The 16,999-nt window shown below is 38.2% G+C and overlaps 1 protein-coding gene and 1 long non-coding RNA gene across 7 annotated transcripts in view; one reads left to right on the forward strand and one right to left on the reverse strand.

The window, feature by feature from the left end:
• Nucleotides 1–16,999, forward strand: part of FGD4 (FYVE, RhoGEF and PH domain containing 4) — a 285,834-nt gene that overhangs the window by 16,840 nt on the left and 251,995 nt on the right. The window lies entirely within an intron of this gene.
• LOC125918942 (uncharacterized) overlaps nt 6,578–16,999 on the reverse strand; it is a 57,104-nt gene continuing 46,682 nt past the window's right edge. The window contains exon 6 of the long non-coding RNA XR_007456628.1: nt 6,578–6,848. This is a non-coding gene — a long non-coding RNA (uncharacterized LOC125918942). The remainder of the gene's footprint in view (nt 6,849–16,999) is intronic.

A 16,999-nucleotide genomic window follows, 5' to 3' on the forward strand; every position in this document is an offset into this window, starting at 1 on the left:
AGCCGAAGTTGGACGCTTAACCAACTGAGCCACCCAGTTGCCCCCCAAAATAAATAAACATTTAAAAAAATCAGGTATAAACTTAAAACCAAATGCACTGCTTATGTTTTATCTACACAAAATGTCCAATTACCGTCTTTTCATGGTGGTTTTGGGTACCTTCTGTGCTCACTTTTTGTTGTTGAACAAGGGAAGAACTGCCTATGTTTGGATTTGTTTCCTACTTGTTTTATATCGCCCCTATTGTGACTTTAAAGTACTGAAAAAGACTTCTATGACTCATAGAAGGAAGTATACAGCATTGTTTTAGCATCTCATTATTCAAGTTTCTGGACTGTTTGGTGGGGCATAATTCCTAGTAGAATGCCAATGCTGGTTGAAGAGGAGGGTACTTGCAACTTGCCTGATTTGTAGCTGGTCCCCTGGAACAGATGGTGCTCTTAAAGCCAGTCTCTGTGGATATGCTGATCTGTGTGCACAAAGTGGGGCAGAGTGCCAGAGAGTCTACTAGGGAGATGAATGTTGACAGCCTTTGCTCTCTGCCAGCAAGAAAGGGTGCCGAAGTCTCTGTTTTCTCGTTTCTTCTTCTTCCTTCTTCCTTCAAGAGTTCTATCATTTTCATGTTAGTTTTACAGGAGCATGAGCTGGACAAGGGAATGGGCAGAAGAACCGAGAAGTCTAGGGCTATACGGAATGCTTTGGGGAGAGTTCAAAATAGGCCCAGGGACAAGCACAGAGTGTAAGAAGCACATGGGAGATCAGAGAGGGTTTTAAGACATGTTGCTGTGGAGTGGACATTGTATTTGTAGGGTTTGGGGTTTGAATGCCTGCCACATGCCAGGTGTTGAGCAAAGAGCTTTATATACACAATGGTACTTAATCCTCCCTCCGATTTTCCGAGATGTGCACTATTTCACTTGTTTTATCGATGAGGAAACTATGGTCTTGGAAAGGTGATTGGCTTCCTAAAGTTTCCTAGCTAATGAATGATAGAACCGGGACGCACATCTAAGCTAGTCCATGTGTAAAGCCCACAATCAACCACAGTATTATTCAGTTATAATATGCGGCTAGAAATTACATTTCTCTTCTGTGGGATTTAGAGGTATAAAACAGTAGAAAATTACCCTTTATCTTAATTAAACAAAAGAACTAAAGTACTTTGGACCAGATGGAAGAGGAGAACTAGAGTGTTCCCTGGCCTGCATGAGAGCTCATGTCTGCTCTTACTCCTTTCTTTTGCAGTAAAAGAGCACTTTTACAAAGTGGCTCTTACTCCTTTCTTTTGCAGGCATGTGCACGTGGCTTCCTGGGTTTGGTTGGTAGCTCGTTCGTCTAGGTGGATGCTTGGGTAGATTTTCTCTCACTCTCTCTCTTTTTTTTTTTTTTTTTTTTTTTTGGTAGGTACTTATAAGGATAGGGAGGAGATTACATGCACTGTAACTGTTGCTTTATGGTGAAATAAGTGTATAAATCACCCAAACATGTCTCAAACCATTGTTTCTGCCCACTGCCATCTTCATAAATCTCTGGATCAGTTCTTACAGAATTCCTTCTGGTGATAACAGCTTACAAGCCAGTAATGCTCTGGTTTTATGGATAAATTCCTCTGTCCCTCCTACTTAAAGATCACTGAACTGTCAGCCCTACGATTTGGTCCCAGTGGCTTAGCTCATCCCTGTCCCCAGCTAGTATCTGAAGTTGTATCTTCAGAGCACCACTCTTGTTTGCAAAGTGTCACATTCCTCAATGTCTTGCCTTATGGCTAAGAAAAGAGCTTGTGAGAAACAGAATGTGAGGTCAGAAAAATCTGTTTCAGGAGAGCTGTAGTACTGGCAGTCCTCAGAATGCCAGAATGAAAATGAACCATAGTCTTGAAGTTCAGTCTCTGCATTTGATTGTGATGACAGTTTTGAAAAAGGAACCATATTTGAAAAGGCCTAAAACCAAATTAAAGAAATAAATTGTGGGGTTGTGTTTTTGTTTATTATTAGAATATTAACAGGTTGACTTGTGTTTTTTAAGCTTATTTACTTTTTATTAAAATTTTTAAATTTATTTTTTAATGTTTATTTTTGAGAAGGGGGGGGAAGGGGTGCAGAGAGAGAGGGAGTCATAGAATCTGAAGCAGGCTCCAGGTTCTGAGCTGTCAGCTAAGTGCCCCACACAGGACTAAGCTCATGGACTGTGAGATCATAACCTGAGCCAAAGTTGGATGCTTAACCGAGTGAGCCACCCAGGTGTCCCTGTTTATTTACTTTGAGAGAGAGAGAGAGAGAGCAAGCAGGGGAGGGGCAGAGAGAGAGAGAGAGAGAGAGAGAGAATATCCCAAGCAGGCTCTGAGCTGTTAGTGGGGAGCCTGATGTGGGTGGGGCTCAAACTCACAAACCGTGAGATTCTGACCTGAAGCCAAAACAAGAGTTTGATGCTCAACTGATTGAGTCACCCAGGCACCCCAGGTTTACTCTTTTTAAAAACCAACTTTATTGCATATAACTAAAATATCATACACTTTATCCATTTAAAATAGATAAACTGACTTCTAGGTGGAAAAAACAGTGGAAAAACTTTGGAATGTTTCAATATAATTCCATAGAGCTCTGACTTAGGCAATGATTTATGACAGAGGAATTTTCTCTCTTCAGAAGGGCTTAATTATGGCCAAGTAAGAACTAGGACAAAGATCAAACAAAAAATGGGTAGCATTTCTTCAGAGTTCAGCAGAAAGTTTTGGCTACCTTTAAGAAGACACCCTGTCCCAAATTTGTAATGATTTAAGTGCTTTCTTCCAAATTGCCTAACATTTGAGATGGTGATTGATAATGTATATAGACATGGTTGGCTTATTAGAAAATCTTTCACAGAAGCATAGTAAATTGAGATAGAAAAGCAAGGATCACTGATAAATAAGTTCCTATGCAAATATGTGCTTTCTTTAACACTTCCCGGTTGGAGACTTTGGGGTGTGTTCATGAATTGGCCATGAAAGAGAGTGAGGCAAATGAGGTTGAAGGTGGTTCAGAGGTTCTTAAAGGAACAGGAGAAACTGCACTTGGCATAATGAGATTTATTAGAAAAAGCTGGTGCCCAGTGAAGTCTTCAGTGTGCTCTGTCTAGTCCTTACAAGGAACAAATCCTTTAAAAGAATACACAGTCTTCTTCATATGGCTCTTTAAAGGTAAGTTTTTTATGTGGTTAAATTTGTAAAAGCTTGTATCGAGGGTTTTTTTTCAATTTCTTTTGCTACTTCTGTGGTATAACATAGGTATTTAGGAAATGAACTTTGACTTACATAATTCTTACCCTTTGACCATTGCTTAGGAATCATTAGGTTGCAAATTGGGGCTTACCTAGTACAATGGCTTTTTATATGGGTAAGGACTGAAGGAAGCAGCTAATTCATGGTAGGATTATTGAATAAAATGTTTTGTTTCTGTGGGTGCTGAAAATGGCAGAAAACATATTTATTGCATTTCATCAGTAGGTCTTTACGCGTTAATTATTTTGGGACTAAATTTACATAACTCACGTAAGCTTCACTGAAATTGAGGAATAAGTTAGACTGGGAGTCAGACTATACTGTGAGCTGTGAATAAGATACATATTCTTTCCAAGAATGTAAAATTTCTTTGCTAAACATGGATTTAAAAAAAAGAAGCTTCTGTAAGGACCTCCTGCCAATGGAACCTCTAATTTTTCTACAGAAGCTCAGAAGCTGGAATATTATGTAAAAAATTTCTCAGTGGTTGCAACTAATTACAAAATGTTACTTTGTTTCGTGGGCCAAACCAACAAGCTCTAGTTGGCCGTGTGCGCTCTCCTGCCCAGGTGGTGTGGGCACGATTCTGTCCTCGCTGGAGACACAGAACAGCAGTACCTGTTACACAGGCTGGAAAGTGGTCAAGCCTGGAGCCCATGGACGTGCGGAAGTCCAGCAGTGGGACAAGGAGGCGTAGTGCAGAGACGAAGTGGCGTTGATCTGGGCCCTGGAGCCCGGGGAGGATTTACAGGTGCGTCAGCCAGGGGGGCGCATTGCCCAGAGGACAAAAGCACAGGCTGATTATTGGGAGTAGCAGTTAGTTCAGTGTGCCACCAGCCTTCTGCTGTGGAGATGTCTCCAGGAAGAGAAGGATAAAGTCAAGTCCTCCCCATAATATGTGTTTGCCCCCACAGCCCCAGCCTCTTAAAATGAATCATACAGTATAGGTTAAAAGAGAATATGAAAATTCAAAAATAAGGAAAATCAACTTTCAGACAGGTCTCGTAGCCCGACCAGATTTTTGATCCTTAAAGGCTCTTCTGTGTGGTGGAGCTGCTGCTGTCTTATGAGTAGTCACCCACTTTTCGTCTGCAGAGTCACTGGCTGAAAGTAAAACCACCACACATTTTACTTTTAAGTAAAAAGGATATTGGCTCAGTACTGGAAGAATTGAAAGCTTTGACCCCTTAAATTTTGTTCTTCCTTCACTAGACTTTCATATTTAAAAAAAATTTTTTTTAATGTTTATTTTTGAGAGAGAGAGAGAGAGAGCGAGAGCACAAGTTGGGGAGGGGCAGAGAGAGAGGGAGACACGGAATCCGAATCAGGCTCCAGGCTCTGAGCTGTCAGCACAGAGCCCGACGCGGGGCTTGAACTCACGAACCACGAGATAATGACCTGAGCCGAAGTCAGATGCCCAACTGACTGAGCCACCTAGGCGCCCCTGTATTAATGATTTAAAAAAAAAAATTAATGTTTATTTATTTTTGAGAGAGAGAGAGAGAATGTGAGCAGGGGAGGGGCAGAGAGAGAGGGAGACACAGAATCTGAAGGAGGCTCCAGGCTCCGAGCTGTCAGCACAGAGCCCGACTTGGGGACCAAACCCACAAACTGTAAGATCATGACCTGAGCTGAAGTCGGTCGCCCAACTGACTGAGCCACCCAGGCGCCCCTAGACTTTCATATTTTAGAATCACCTTTATATTTCTCATTAAGTAGTTTCCTGAGGTGTGGTTGGATGACTCAACGGTTACTAAAGTTATGCTTTCACTTTCCGGGAGTTAAAGTTTATTGTCTTTACCGTTAAGCATTAGATTTCTGATTTAAGGTGACACACCGTATGAACTATTGTGTTGTATTAAATGAGACTGTCTGTTCCATTTGCAGTATGGGAAGTAATCTTATACAACTAGAATTAAATGTACAACTGAAACACTTAGCCATTTGAGTCCTGAGTCATCCATTAACTTGCTCAGTGACCTAGAGCAAATCACTTACCCTGAATGACTTGGGACGTTTTTCATCTGTTAAATAGAGATAGATTGTGTAAATACTTGATGGGGCAAGGTTCAGAACATACACACCAAAATGCTCTACCAACCCCCGGTCTGATTTGTTCACCTTGGAATCATAGTATGATGCCACACACATAGCAGGCTTTCGTGAAATCCATGTAAAAGAGAAATCGATGTCCCCCCCTGCGGTATTAGAAGAGGTGGAAGGTATGTATCTTCAGGGTTTGTTTTTATGAATGTATGTGTGTGGAAAACCAAAAGCCAAACACTTATGAAGAGGGGAAGGACACGGAGAACTGTCTGGCAAAAAATTAAAGGTGAATACCTGCCTGATCTGTCCCCAGATCTTTAGGTGCTGCAAATTATAACCTTGGCCCCTTTTGTGCCCTCATGTGCTCATTCACTTTGGTAGATTCATTTATTCAGAACTCGTTCATTGAGCACCTACTAGGTCCCAAGCCCTGGTTTAAGCATGGTGGTGGCTAAGATGATGAGGTCCATACCATCAAGTAGACCATCATCTTAATAGAGAAATGAACAGAAGCAGATCATGGTGCTGCTATATGAGGTTAGAGGTATTAAGGCGAGTGAATATAGAAGGTATAGTGAAAGTCCAAATAAGGGAGCCATTGTCTCTGGACAGATGGAGCAGAGTCATCTGGGCTCATAGAAAAAAGGGGTACTTGAGCTTGGTCTTAAATGTGAATGTCTATTGAATAAGGATAAGGAATAGGAAAGAATGGAAAGCAAGTGAAGCGTAGGGCACTGGGGATCATTTCCTATAGGCTGATTTATAGGAGAGGATGTATGAGAGGGATGCAAGGGAAAACCTGAAACCACATATCCTGAGACAGAGTATTTCTAAAGTACGGTTATAAATTAATGTACAGGAAAACCTTGGTTTGTGAGCATCATTCATTCCAGAAACATGCTTGTAATCCAAAGTGCTTGTATATCAGACTGAATTTCCCCATAAGAAATAAGAAATAAGAATTTCCCCATAAGAATCAGATGATTCATTTCACAACCCAAAAATATTCATGTAAAAATGATTACAATACTGTAATAAAATACAAAACAGTAAAGAAAATATAAAGAAAAATAAATTAACCTGCACTTACCTTTGAAAACCTTTGTGGCTGGTGTGAGGGACACAAGAGAGAGGAGGGTTACTGTGTAGCATGACTTTCACCATCACTAACAGAATCACTGCTATCTCTTGGCTCAATGGGATCTTTTTCTGCATGGGGGCCTTTGTGTATATGCTCACACAGATGTCGACTACAGTACAGCATCAATAAACTCTTGTCATATACTGTATTTAATGCAACTGGCAATAAGGCAGCTGAGGAAAGGGTCTATCTGCAGGCAGCCTGACCTAGAATGAAGCAAAGCATTCGAAGCTTACTCTTGTGTGGAAAAGCAAAGGACTGTCCATCGGTGCTTTGAAGTGACAAAAAATACACTAGTGCCAGTTGTGGGCACCTTCCAACATTCTGAAAAATCACTGACTTCTGCCAAACACTATGGCCTGAGATGGAGCATCCGAACATGGGAGTTGATCGCCTGCAATCCTGCAGTGAGGAGGAGAGAGAGAGAGAGAGAGAGAGAGAGAGAGAGAGAGGAACTATTGGCTCAGTAGTGATCATGTGACATTCAGCATCATGTACTACTTGTATTGCAAGACACTGCTCATTTATCAAGTTAAAACTTACTAGAAATGTTTGCCCGTCGGGGTGCCTGGGTGGCTCAGTCAGTTAAGCATCCGACTTTGGCTTAGGGTATGATTTCTTGGTTTGTGAGTTTGAGTCCCACATCGGGCTCTGTGCTGGCCACTCGAGGCCTGGAGCCTGCTTCTGACCCTGTGTCTGTCTGTCTGTCTCTCTGCCCCTCCCCCACTCACACTCTGTCTCAAAAATGAATAAGCATTAAAAAAATTTTTTTTAAATGTTTGGTCATCTTGCAGAATACTCACAGAACAAGTTGCATTCCAAGGTTTTACTGCATTTTATATTAAAATTTCTTCCAATATATTAAATTTTGTATTTTTATGTAATTTAATTTTCATAATATTCTTGGAAGAGTAGACAGTATTATTTCCATTTGTAGACTGAAGAACTGAGGTAATCCAACTCAGACAATTTGCTTAGGGGAATTACTGATTATAAATCCTATGTCTTTAAAAAATTTAAATAGTATCAAATATACAAAAAAACCTGAAAATGTAATACACAGAACTTTTTTCCCTGGTTGATTTGATAATAAGTTGCCTACCTGATCCCCCATCATCCCTGAATATTTAGTGCCTGTATATATATTAAACTAAAGACATTGACCTACATATTCATAATACAACCATCAAAATCAGGACATTGAATTGATTACAATATCTAATCCTTAGGCCCCACTCAGGTTTTACCAGTTGCCCCAGTAATGTCCTTTATGGCAAAAGGATCCAGTACAGAATTGCCACTTGCTTTTAGCTGCCATATCTATCTCGTCTCCTACAGTCTGGAATACAACCTTAGTCTTTCCTTGGCTTCTGGAATATCCTTGACACTTCCAAAGATTAAAGACCAGCTGTTTCATGGAAAGGCTTTCAATCTGGGTTTGTCTGAGGTTTTGTCATGATTGTGTTGAGTTTAAAAATCTTTGACAGGTATATCACAAAACTGATATCGTTTCTCTTCTAATTGAATCTTACCAATCATAAGATTGACTGATTGCTCTTGGTCTCATTGCTAAGGTGATTTCTGCCCGACTTCTCTACTGCAGATTTGCTTCTTTGTAATTAAGTACAAAGTATTTTGTGGTCAAAGTACTTTGAGACTATGTATATATGTTCTTTCTCATCAAACTTCACGTTTATTTGGTTGCACTCCTGTGTATTCCTCATTTCCTAGTAAGTTTGTATTTGTTACATCCTTTCAAGTTGGCTTTGGTTCTTTTTTGGCAAGTTCCCATAATTCTCTGAGCACTTCTGACTGGCACAAGGTGTTCCAAGATCGTCGTGTTCTTCCCTTTCTCCTCAGTACTGGAATCCATACTGGAACCAGTAATGCTCCAAGACACCCTGGTTCTTCTTAGTGGAGAATGGTATAGACAAACCAAGATCATGACTATTGGGATGTCAACTGCTCCCAGGTCTTCTCAGCTAGGGGAAGATATGCATTTATATACATATGTATGTATGTACACACTTTACATATTCTCTATCTAAAAACAATGAGCCATTCACACAGATATAGCCAGGTGTAATCTGATGCCACAGGGTTCATTCCAGTTTTCTCCCTTGCCATATTTGCAGCTTCTTTCAGAAAGTGGATATTCTGGCCGCTGTTATCTTTGATGCATTTACTTATTTGGTCAGTCCTGTACTTAACCAGTCTCCCATTGCTGCGGTCACCTCTCCTTCTGATACACTGATCATGTTGACCCCAACATGTGGATACCCTTTTGACTCAGTGTGGGGTTGGCTCTATTTTTAAGCGTGGCAAGTCTGAAAGCACTAGGTTTAGGTCTCTTGTACTTTGGGTAAAGCTTTGTGAAGGGGTAATTGAGATCTTACCTGTACTCTCCTAATCTTAACTTGTATATTTTTTGGTCAGTTTTTTTCATGTAATTAGGTTTCTTTTTGTTTTTGTACTTTGTATAAAATGATATACATCATTATTGGACAGCTTGTGGCATATTACATAAATATTATACCTAAAATATATACAAGTAGTGAAGCCATGTTTGTGTAGCAACATAAAATGCAAAGATGGTAAAACCAATTTTGTCTGTAATCCTCATTATCAGAGATTGCAGTATAAATTAGAATATTGCACAAATGTGTGATTCTCTAATTTTAAAATTATAGCAAAGACTTTACTATTGGTGTACTAGTTTCTTTTGATTTATAATTGTGTTATTCCTTAAAATTCTTTTTTCTTTCAAACATGCATGAGGAAGAAATTACTAATTAAGGTCATGCGTATGTTTTGAAGATAACAGTAACAGGGCGTCTTACTTTCCTGAACTGCATTACTTTGGAAATCCTTCACAAGCAAGTCAATTTGTTGGAAAGTAGAGCTTCCTGGACATTCCTTTCTTGTGTGCACTTATGTGTTTTATAGGAAGCTTATGTAAATGTGGACACCCTGAACAGTTGTTGACTGATCCCCACACGGATTGATTAGAAGCACACTGACGTTGAAGTTCTTTTACATTTTTGTTCCTTTACATTTTTCATTCATAAGTCTGTCCTGAAATAGCACCTCTGGGAAGCCCTCCTTTTTCACTATTTTTCAGTGACTTGAGGAACAATTTTATAGGAAAAGGTTTTACATCTCTGCCTGTTATGCCTGATAATTCTGGTGGAGTTGGGAGTGTCAGTATGTACCAGACAATATTCAGATCTCATCTGTCTTTCTTCGTGAATCTAGAGATCACTGTTGCATCCATGAGTGGGCAGATCACTGTTAATTCAAAACAAGTTAACAAATTCATTTGTCTAAGAATGCCATGTTGCAGAAATTATCAGTACAAATGAAGGTATATCAGTTTGTGAGGTACAGTTACACTGGAAAGTAATACAGTTGGCTGGATTGGTTGGATTTTCTACTTTTTAGAAGCTAGGATCCTGAAGCAAAAAAGGTAGAGAACTTTGAGGACCAAATGGTAGGTGAATCATTTGAGTATTCTCCTTACTTTGAATTCTAGCCCATCATTGCCCTCTGGAACTATATGACCCTTAATAGCTGAAAGTGTCTTAACACCTTGTGGTAAAGAATGCATTAAAATAATTTAACTTTTTATCATGGAAAATACCTACTTTGCAGAGGTTTGAAAAGGGTATAACCTCCAGCTTTATCACCCAACTTTGACAATTAACATATGGCCAAATGATTTTAAGTTATAAAGTTTTCTTTTTAAGTTTGTTTACTTATTTTGAAAGAGAGAGAGAATGCACACATGTGTGTTGAGGAGGAGCAGAGAGGGGAGAGAGAGAATCCCAAGCAGGCTTCATGCTGTCAGTGCAGACGGATGTGGGCCTCGATCTCACAGTGACATCATGATCTGAGCCTATATCAAGAGTCTGACGCTTGATATAGGCAACTGAGTCACCCAAGTGCCCCAAGTTATAAAGTTTTTAAAAAACTCTTTGAATTTTAATGAAATGGGACTCACAACTTTTAGTCTGCTATATTCTCAGAACTAAAATAATTTATATTTAGAGTGATCATGCATATGTAAACTTTGTCTAATAGGGAAAATGAGACATTTCCCTTGAATTCCAGTTTATCATTGCCTTAGGTACAATTGATTCCACTTCTCCCTTTGTTTTGTAAAATCATTAAGATTACTTTCTGGAAAAAAAGTTTTCCCCTAGGCCTAAACAGTAAGTAAAAGAAACAAAAAAACCTGAATACACTGATGATTGTTAGTTACCTGAATTAATCAGAAAGGTTCAAGGTGATATTTTGCATAGCAAGATTCCTTCCCTTCCTGACTTTTTGATATCCTTCTTTCCTGTCTGCACAGCATATCCTCAGAACTTTTTTTCCATTTTTAAAAACTGTGGTAAAATACACGTAACATAAATTTTGTTGACTTCACCATTTTTAAGTGCACAGTTCAGTGGTATTAAATACGATCGTGTGCAACCATCACCACCATCCATCCCCATAACTCTTCATCTTTTATAAAATTGAAACTCTACACCCATTAAACATAACTTCCTATTCTCTCCCTGTACTATGCAACCTCTGGAAACCACCACTATACTGTGTCTCTATAGTTTTGACTACTTTAAATGCTTCATATAAATGGAATCAAATGTGACTTATTTCACTCAGTATAATGTTCTCAAGTTTCATCCATGTTGTGTCATATGGTAGAATTTTTTTTAAATTTTTTTTAATGTTTATTTTTGAGAGAGAGAGAGAGCAAACGAGGGAAGGGCAGAGAGAGAGAGAGAGAGAGAGAGAGACAGAATCTGAAGCAGGCTCCAGGCTCTGAGCTGTCAACACAGAGCCTGATGTGGGGCTCGAACCCACAAACCACAAGATCATCATGACTGGAGCTGAGGTGGAACACTTAACTGACTGAGCCACCCAGGTGCCCCTAGAATTTCTTTTTTAATGCTGAATAATCCATGTGTGTATTTACCACATTTTGCTTATTGGTTCATCTGTCAGTGGATACTAGGCTTGCTTTCATGTTAAAGCTACTAGGAATAATGCTGCCATGAGCCTAAATGTATAAATCTCTCTTTAAGACCCTGCTTTCAATTCTTCGGTTGTATATCCAGAAGTGGAATTGCTGGATTATATGGTAGTTCTATCTTTCACTTTTTTTTTTTTTTAAAGGAATTGCTACAGTATTTTCTACATTACACACTTGCACTAAAAATATACAAGGATCCAAATTTCTCCAGACCCTCACTAACACTTGTTTTCTGTTTTTGTTTGTGTTTGTTGGTTGGTTTTTGGATAGTAACAATCCACATGGATGTGAGGTGGTATCTTGTAGTTTTGATTTGCATTTCCTTAATGATTAGTGATGTTGAGGATCTTTTCATGTGCTTATTGGCCATTTGTATATCTTCTTTGGAGAAAGTTGCCCATTATTTTTTTTTAAATTTTTTTAAACATTTATTTATTATTGAAAGAGAGAGAGAGTCAGAGCGTGAGCAGGGAAGGGTCAGAGAGAGAGGGAGACACAGAATCTGAAGCAGGCTCCAGGCTCTGAGCTGTCAGAATAGAGCCTGATGCGGGGCTCAAACTCACGAGCCGTGAGATCATGACCTGAGCTGAAGTCGGACACTTAACTGACTGAGCCACCCAGGTGCCCCAAATGTTGCCCATTATTGAATTAGGTTGTTTTTTGTTGTTATTGAGTTTTGGGAATTCTGTATATATGCTGGATATTAATCCCTTATCAGATTTGTAAATATTTTCTCCCATTTTGTAGGTTGCCTTTCTGTACTCTTTTGAATAGGTCTTTTATGCACAAAAATTTATTTTCATGAAGTTTCATTTGTCTATTTTTCTTTTGTTACCTGTGCCTTTGCTTTGCTGTCAAGAAATCATTGCCAAATTCAATGTTATAAATCTTTTGTCCTATGTTTTCTTATAAAAATTTTCTTGTTTTAGGTCTTAAATTTAGGTTCTTGATCCATTTGAATTCTTGCATCTGGTGTTAGGTAAAGGTCCAACTTAATTATTTTGCATGTAGATAACTAGGTTTCCCAGCACCATTTGTTGGAAAGACCATCCTTTCCCCATTGAATGGTCTTGGCATCCTTGTCAAACATTCGACCATGTATGTGAGGGTTTATTTTTTAGCTCTCTGTTCTATTACATTGGTCTATATATCTTTATGACAATACCACACTGTTTTGATTATTGTAGCTTTGTAGTAAATTTCAAAATCAGGAAGTGTGAGTTGTCTAGTTTTGTTCTACTTCAAAGTTGTGTAAGCTATTTGGAATCCTTTGAGATTCCATATGAATTTTAGGATGGGGTTTTCTATTTCTACAAAAAAAAAAGTCATTGGGATTTTGACGGGCATTGCATTGAATCTGTGGATCAATTTGGGTGGTATTGACATTTTAGCAATATTAAGTTTTCATATCCAAGAGAATAGGATGTGTTTCAATTTATGTCTTTTAAAATCTTTTCAGCAATGTTTTATAGTTTTCATTGTACAAGTATTCCTCCTTGCTGCTAGTGTAAATGTATTTTCATAATTTTTTTTCAACTCATTGTTTATAGAAATGCAACTGAGTTTTGTGTGTTGACTGTGCTGAATTTAATTTTCATTTATAACAGGTGTGTGTGAGTGTGTGTGTGTGTGTGTGTGTGTGAGTGAGTGATCTGTAGGGTTTTATAAATGGCCAGTAGGATTATTATCTGCAAACAGATAATTTTACTTCTTCCCTCATTTTGGATGCTTTTTATTCCTTTTTCCTGCCTAATTGCTCTGGCTAGAAATTCCAGTACTATGTTGATTAGAAGTGGTGAAAGCAGGCATTCCTTGCCTTTTTTTCTTATCTTAGAGGAATAGCTTTTAGTCTTAAATGAGTGTGGTGTTTGCTATGGGTTTTTCATATAAGGCTTTTATTATGTTGAGATTGTTTCTTTCTATTTTTAGTTTTTTGAGTATTGTCATGGAAGGGTATTGAATTTTGTCAAATGCTTTTTATGCATCAATTGAGATGATCATGTGTTTTCCCCCCTTCATTCTGTTGATGTGGTATTACATTAATTTTTCATATGTTGGACCATCCTTGAATTCTAGAAATAAATCTAACATAGTCATGATAAATAATTGTTGCATTATGTTGCTGAATTGTTCGCTACTATTTTGTTGAGAATTTTTGCATCAGTGCTCATTGGAGTATTGGCTGGTTAGTTTTCTTGTAATGTCTCTTTGGTTTTGGTATCAGAGTAATGCTGGCCTCCTAGAATGAGTTAGGAATTATTCCCTCTTTGATTTTTTTTTTGAAAGTTTGAGAAGGATTGGTATTCTTCTTTAAATGTTTGATAGAATTCTCTAGTGAAGCCATCAGGTCCAAGGCTTTTGTTTGTTGGGAGGTTTTTGACTAATGATTCAATCCCTTTACTGATTATAGGATTGGTCAGATTTTTTCTTTGTGATTTAGTTTTGGTAGGTTTTGTGTTGTTAGGCATTTGTCCATTTCATCTAGATTATTCAGTTTGTTGGTATAGCATTGTTCATAATACTCATCCTTTTTATTTCTGTAGAATTGTTAGTAATGTCCCTACTTTCATTTCTGATTTTAGTGCTTGGAGTGTTCTGTTTTCTTCTTCGTTCATTTAGCTAAAGGTTTGTCAGCTTTGTTCATCTTTTTGAAGAACCAACTTTTGGTTTCATTGATTGTCTTTATTTTCTAGTCTCTAATTTAGCTCTGCTCTGTATTATAGTTCCAGCTTTCAGTTCATTTTGTTCTTCTAGCTCATTATGTTGTTATAGGTTGTTGATTTGAGATTCTTATTTTTTAATGTAAGCAGTTACAGCTGTAAATTCCTATCTTAGCATTGTTTTTACTGCATCCCATAAGTTTTAATATTTTGCTTTCATTTTCATTATTTAAATATTTTCTGATTTCCTTTGTGATTTCTTCTTTGATCTGTTGGTTCTTTGAAAGTGTGTTCAATTTCCACAATTCCATGAATTTTCCAGTTTTCCTTGTTTTATTCTTAACTTCATTCTGTTGTGGTCAGAGAATATACTTTGATATTTTAAAAAAATCTTTTGAGATAGGGCACCTGGGTGGTTCAGTCAGTTAAGCATCTGACTTTGGCTCAGGTCATGATCTTGCAGTTTGTGAGTTTGATCCCCACATCGGGCTCTCTGTTGTCAGCACAGAGCCTGCTTCAGATCCTCTGTCTCCCTCTGTCTGCTGCCTCCCCTATGCTCTCTCTCAAAAATATGTAAACATTAAAAAAATCTTTTGAGGCTTAATTCATTTCTTAACATATGGTCTGTCCTAGAAAATGCCCCATGTGCAGTTGAAGAATATGTATTCTGTTGCTGGATAAAGTGTTCTGTATATGTCTGTTAAGACTAGTTGGTTTATTGTGTTAAATCTTTGATTTCCTTACATCTGACTGGTGGTTCTATCCATTATTGCGAGTAGAATATTCAAGTCTCTAACTTTTAGAACTTTTTATTTCTCCTTTAAGTCTATCAGTGTTTGTTCCATCTATTTTGATGGTCTGTCCTTAGATACATAAATGTTTATAATTGTTATTTTCTTGCTGTATTGAACCTCTTATTATATAATGTCCTTTTTTTAATTTCTTGTAACCTTTTTTGATTTAAAGTCCATGTTGTTTGATATTAGTATAGTCACCCTTCACTTTTGGTTACTGTTTGCATGGAATATCTTTTTTTCCCCATCTTTTCACTTACAAACTTTTTGTGTCTTTGGATCTTAAGTAAGTCTCTCAGACAACATATAGTTGGATTGTGTTTTTCATCCTTTGCGCCAATGTGACTTTGTTTTTAATGTTTATTTTTGAGAGAGAGAGAGAGAGAAAGAGAGAGAGAAAGCGTATGAGAGGGGGAGGGGCAGAGAGAGAGGGAGGCACATACTCGGAAGCAGGCTCCAGGCTCTGAGCTGTCAGTGTAGAGATTGACATGGGGTTTGAACCCATGAACCGTGAGATCATGACCTGAGCTGAAGTCAGGCACTTAAGCGACTGAGCCATCCAGACATCCCATGCCAATCTGACTTTTGATTGGAGAGTTTAATTTAAAATAATTATTGATAAGGAGAAACTTATCATTGTGCTGTTTCTATATGCCTATGTGCCTTATAGCTTTTTTTGTCACTGATTTCCTGCATTACTGTCATCTTTTGTTGACTTATTTTTTCTTTTTTTAAATTTATTAAAAAAAATTTTTTAATGTTTTTATTTATTTTTGGGACAGAGAGAGACAGAGCATGAGCAGGGGAGGGGCAGAAAGAGCGGGAGACACAGAATCCGAAGCAGGCTCCAGGCTCTGAGCTGTCAGCACCGAGCCCGATATGGGGCTCGAACTCACGGACTGTGAGATCATGACCTGAGCGGAAGTTGGATGCTTAACCGACTGAGCCACCCAGTCGCCCCATTTGTTTTTTCTTTGTAGTGAAATGCTTACCTGCGTTTCCCATTTCCTTTTATGTATATTCTGTATTTTCCCTGTGGTTACGTGGAAATTACATTCAATCCTAAAGTTATAACATGAATTTGAATTAGGCCAGCTTAACTTCAATAACATACAAAAAAAAAAAAAAAATCTCTCTTACAGCTCTATCTTCACTCCTTTGGGTTGTTAATGTCAAAAAATTACATCTCTGGGCATTATGTGCCCTAAAACAAACTAGGTTTTAATGCATTCGTCTCTTATGTAGAAAACAAGATTTTGAGTTATGAACCAAAGTTAAAGTAATACTAGCTTTTATATTGATAATTGTTTTTTTCCTTGATGGAACAGTATCTTAAATCATGTAGAAAACAGAAAGTTCAGTTATAAATCATTGTTAAGATAATACTGGCTTTTATTATTGCCATGTATTTACCTTTATTGAGGTCTTTATTTCTCTATATGGCTGTGAGTTACTGTCTAGTGTTCTTTTTATTTTACCATGTAGGACTCCCTTGAGAATTTCTTGCAGGGCATATCTAGGTGTCACAGACTCCCCAGCTTTTGTTTGTGTAGGAATGTCTTAATTTCTCCCTCACTTTTGAAGGACAGTTTTGCTGGATATAGGATTCTTGTTTGAGAGGTTTTTTTCTTTTAGCACTTTGGATATATTGGCCCACAGTCTTCTGGGCTCTAAAGTTTCTGATGAGAAATCTGCTTATACCCTTAATGAGGATCCTTTTTTGTGATGATTTACTTCTCTCTTGCTGCTGTCAAGATTTTCTTTAGTTTTGACTTTTGAAAGTTTGAATCAGAGTTCTGCCACAATAGTAGCTGCCCACTTCCTTGTCTGCACTTCTGTGATCAGAAGCAGCAATCAGCAATGAGAGCATAGATCCTGAAATTTGGAGGATGGGGTCCTTTTGGCCCACCCTGATTCCTATAAGCTGTATGGAAACTACTGCCTGTCCTGTGACTGGGGTTGGGGAATAGGTTGCTGCTGTTGCACTAAGAGCTGAAGTTGACCTATATTGACTGCAGTTTACCACCCAACTCTTCCCCTGGAAGTTACAAGCCTTCAACC

Source organism: Panthera uncia, chromosome B4 (assembly GCF_023721935.1).
Source record: "Panthera uncia isolate 11264 chromosome B4, Puncia_PCG_1.0, whole genome shotgun sequence".
In the NCBI taxonomy this organism is placed as follows: Eukaryota; Metazoa; Chordata; class Mammalia; order Carnivora; family Felidae; genus Panthera; species Panthera uncia.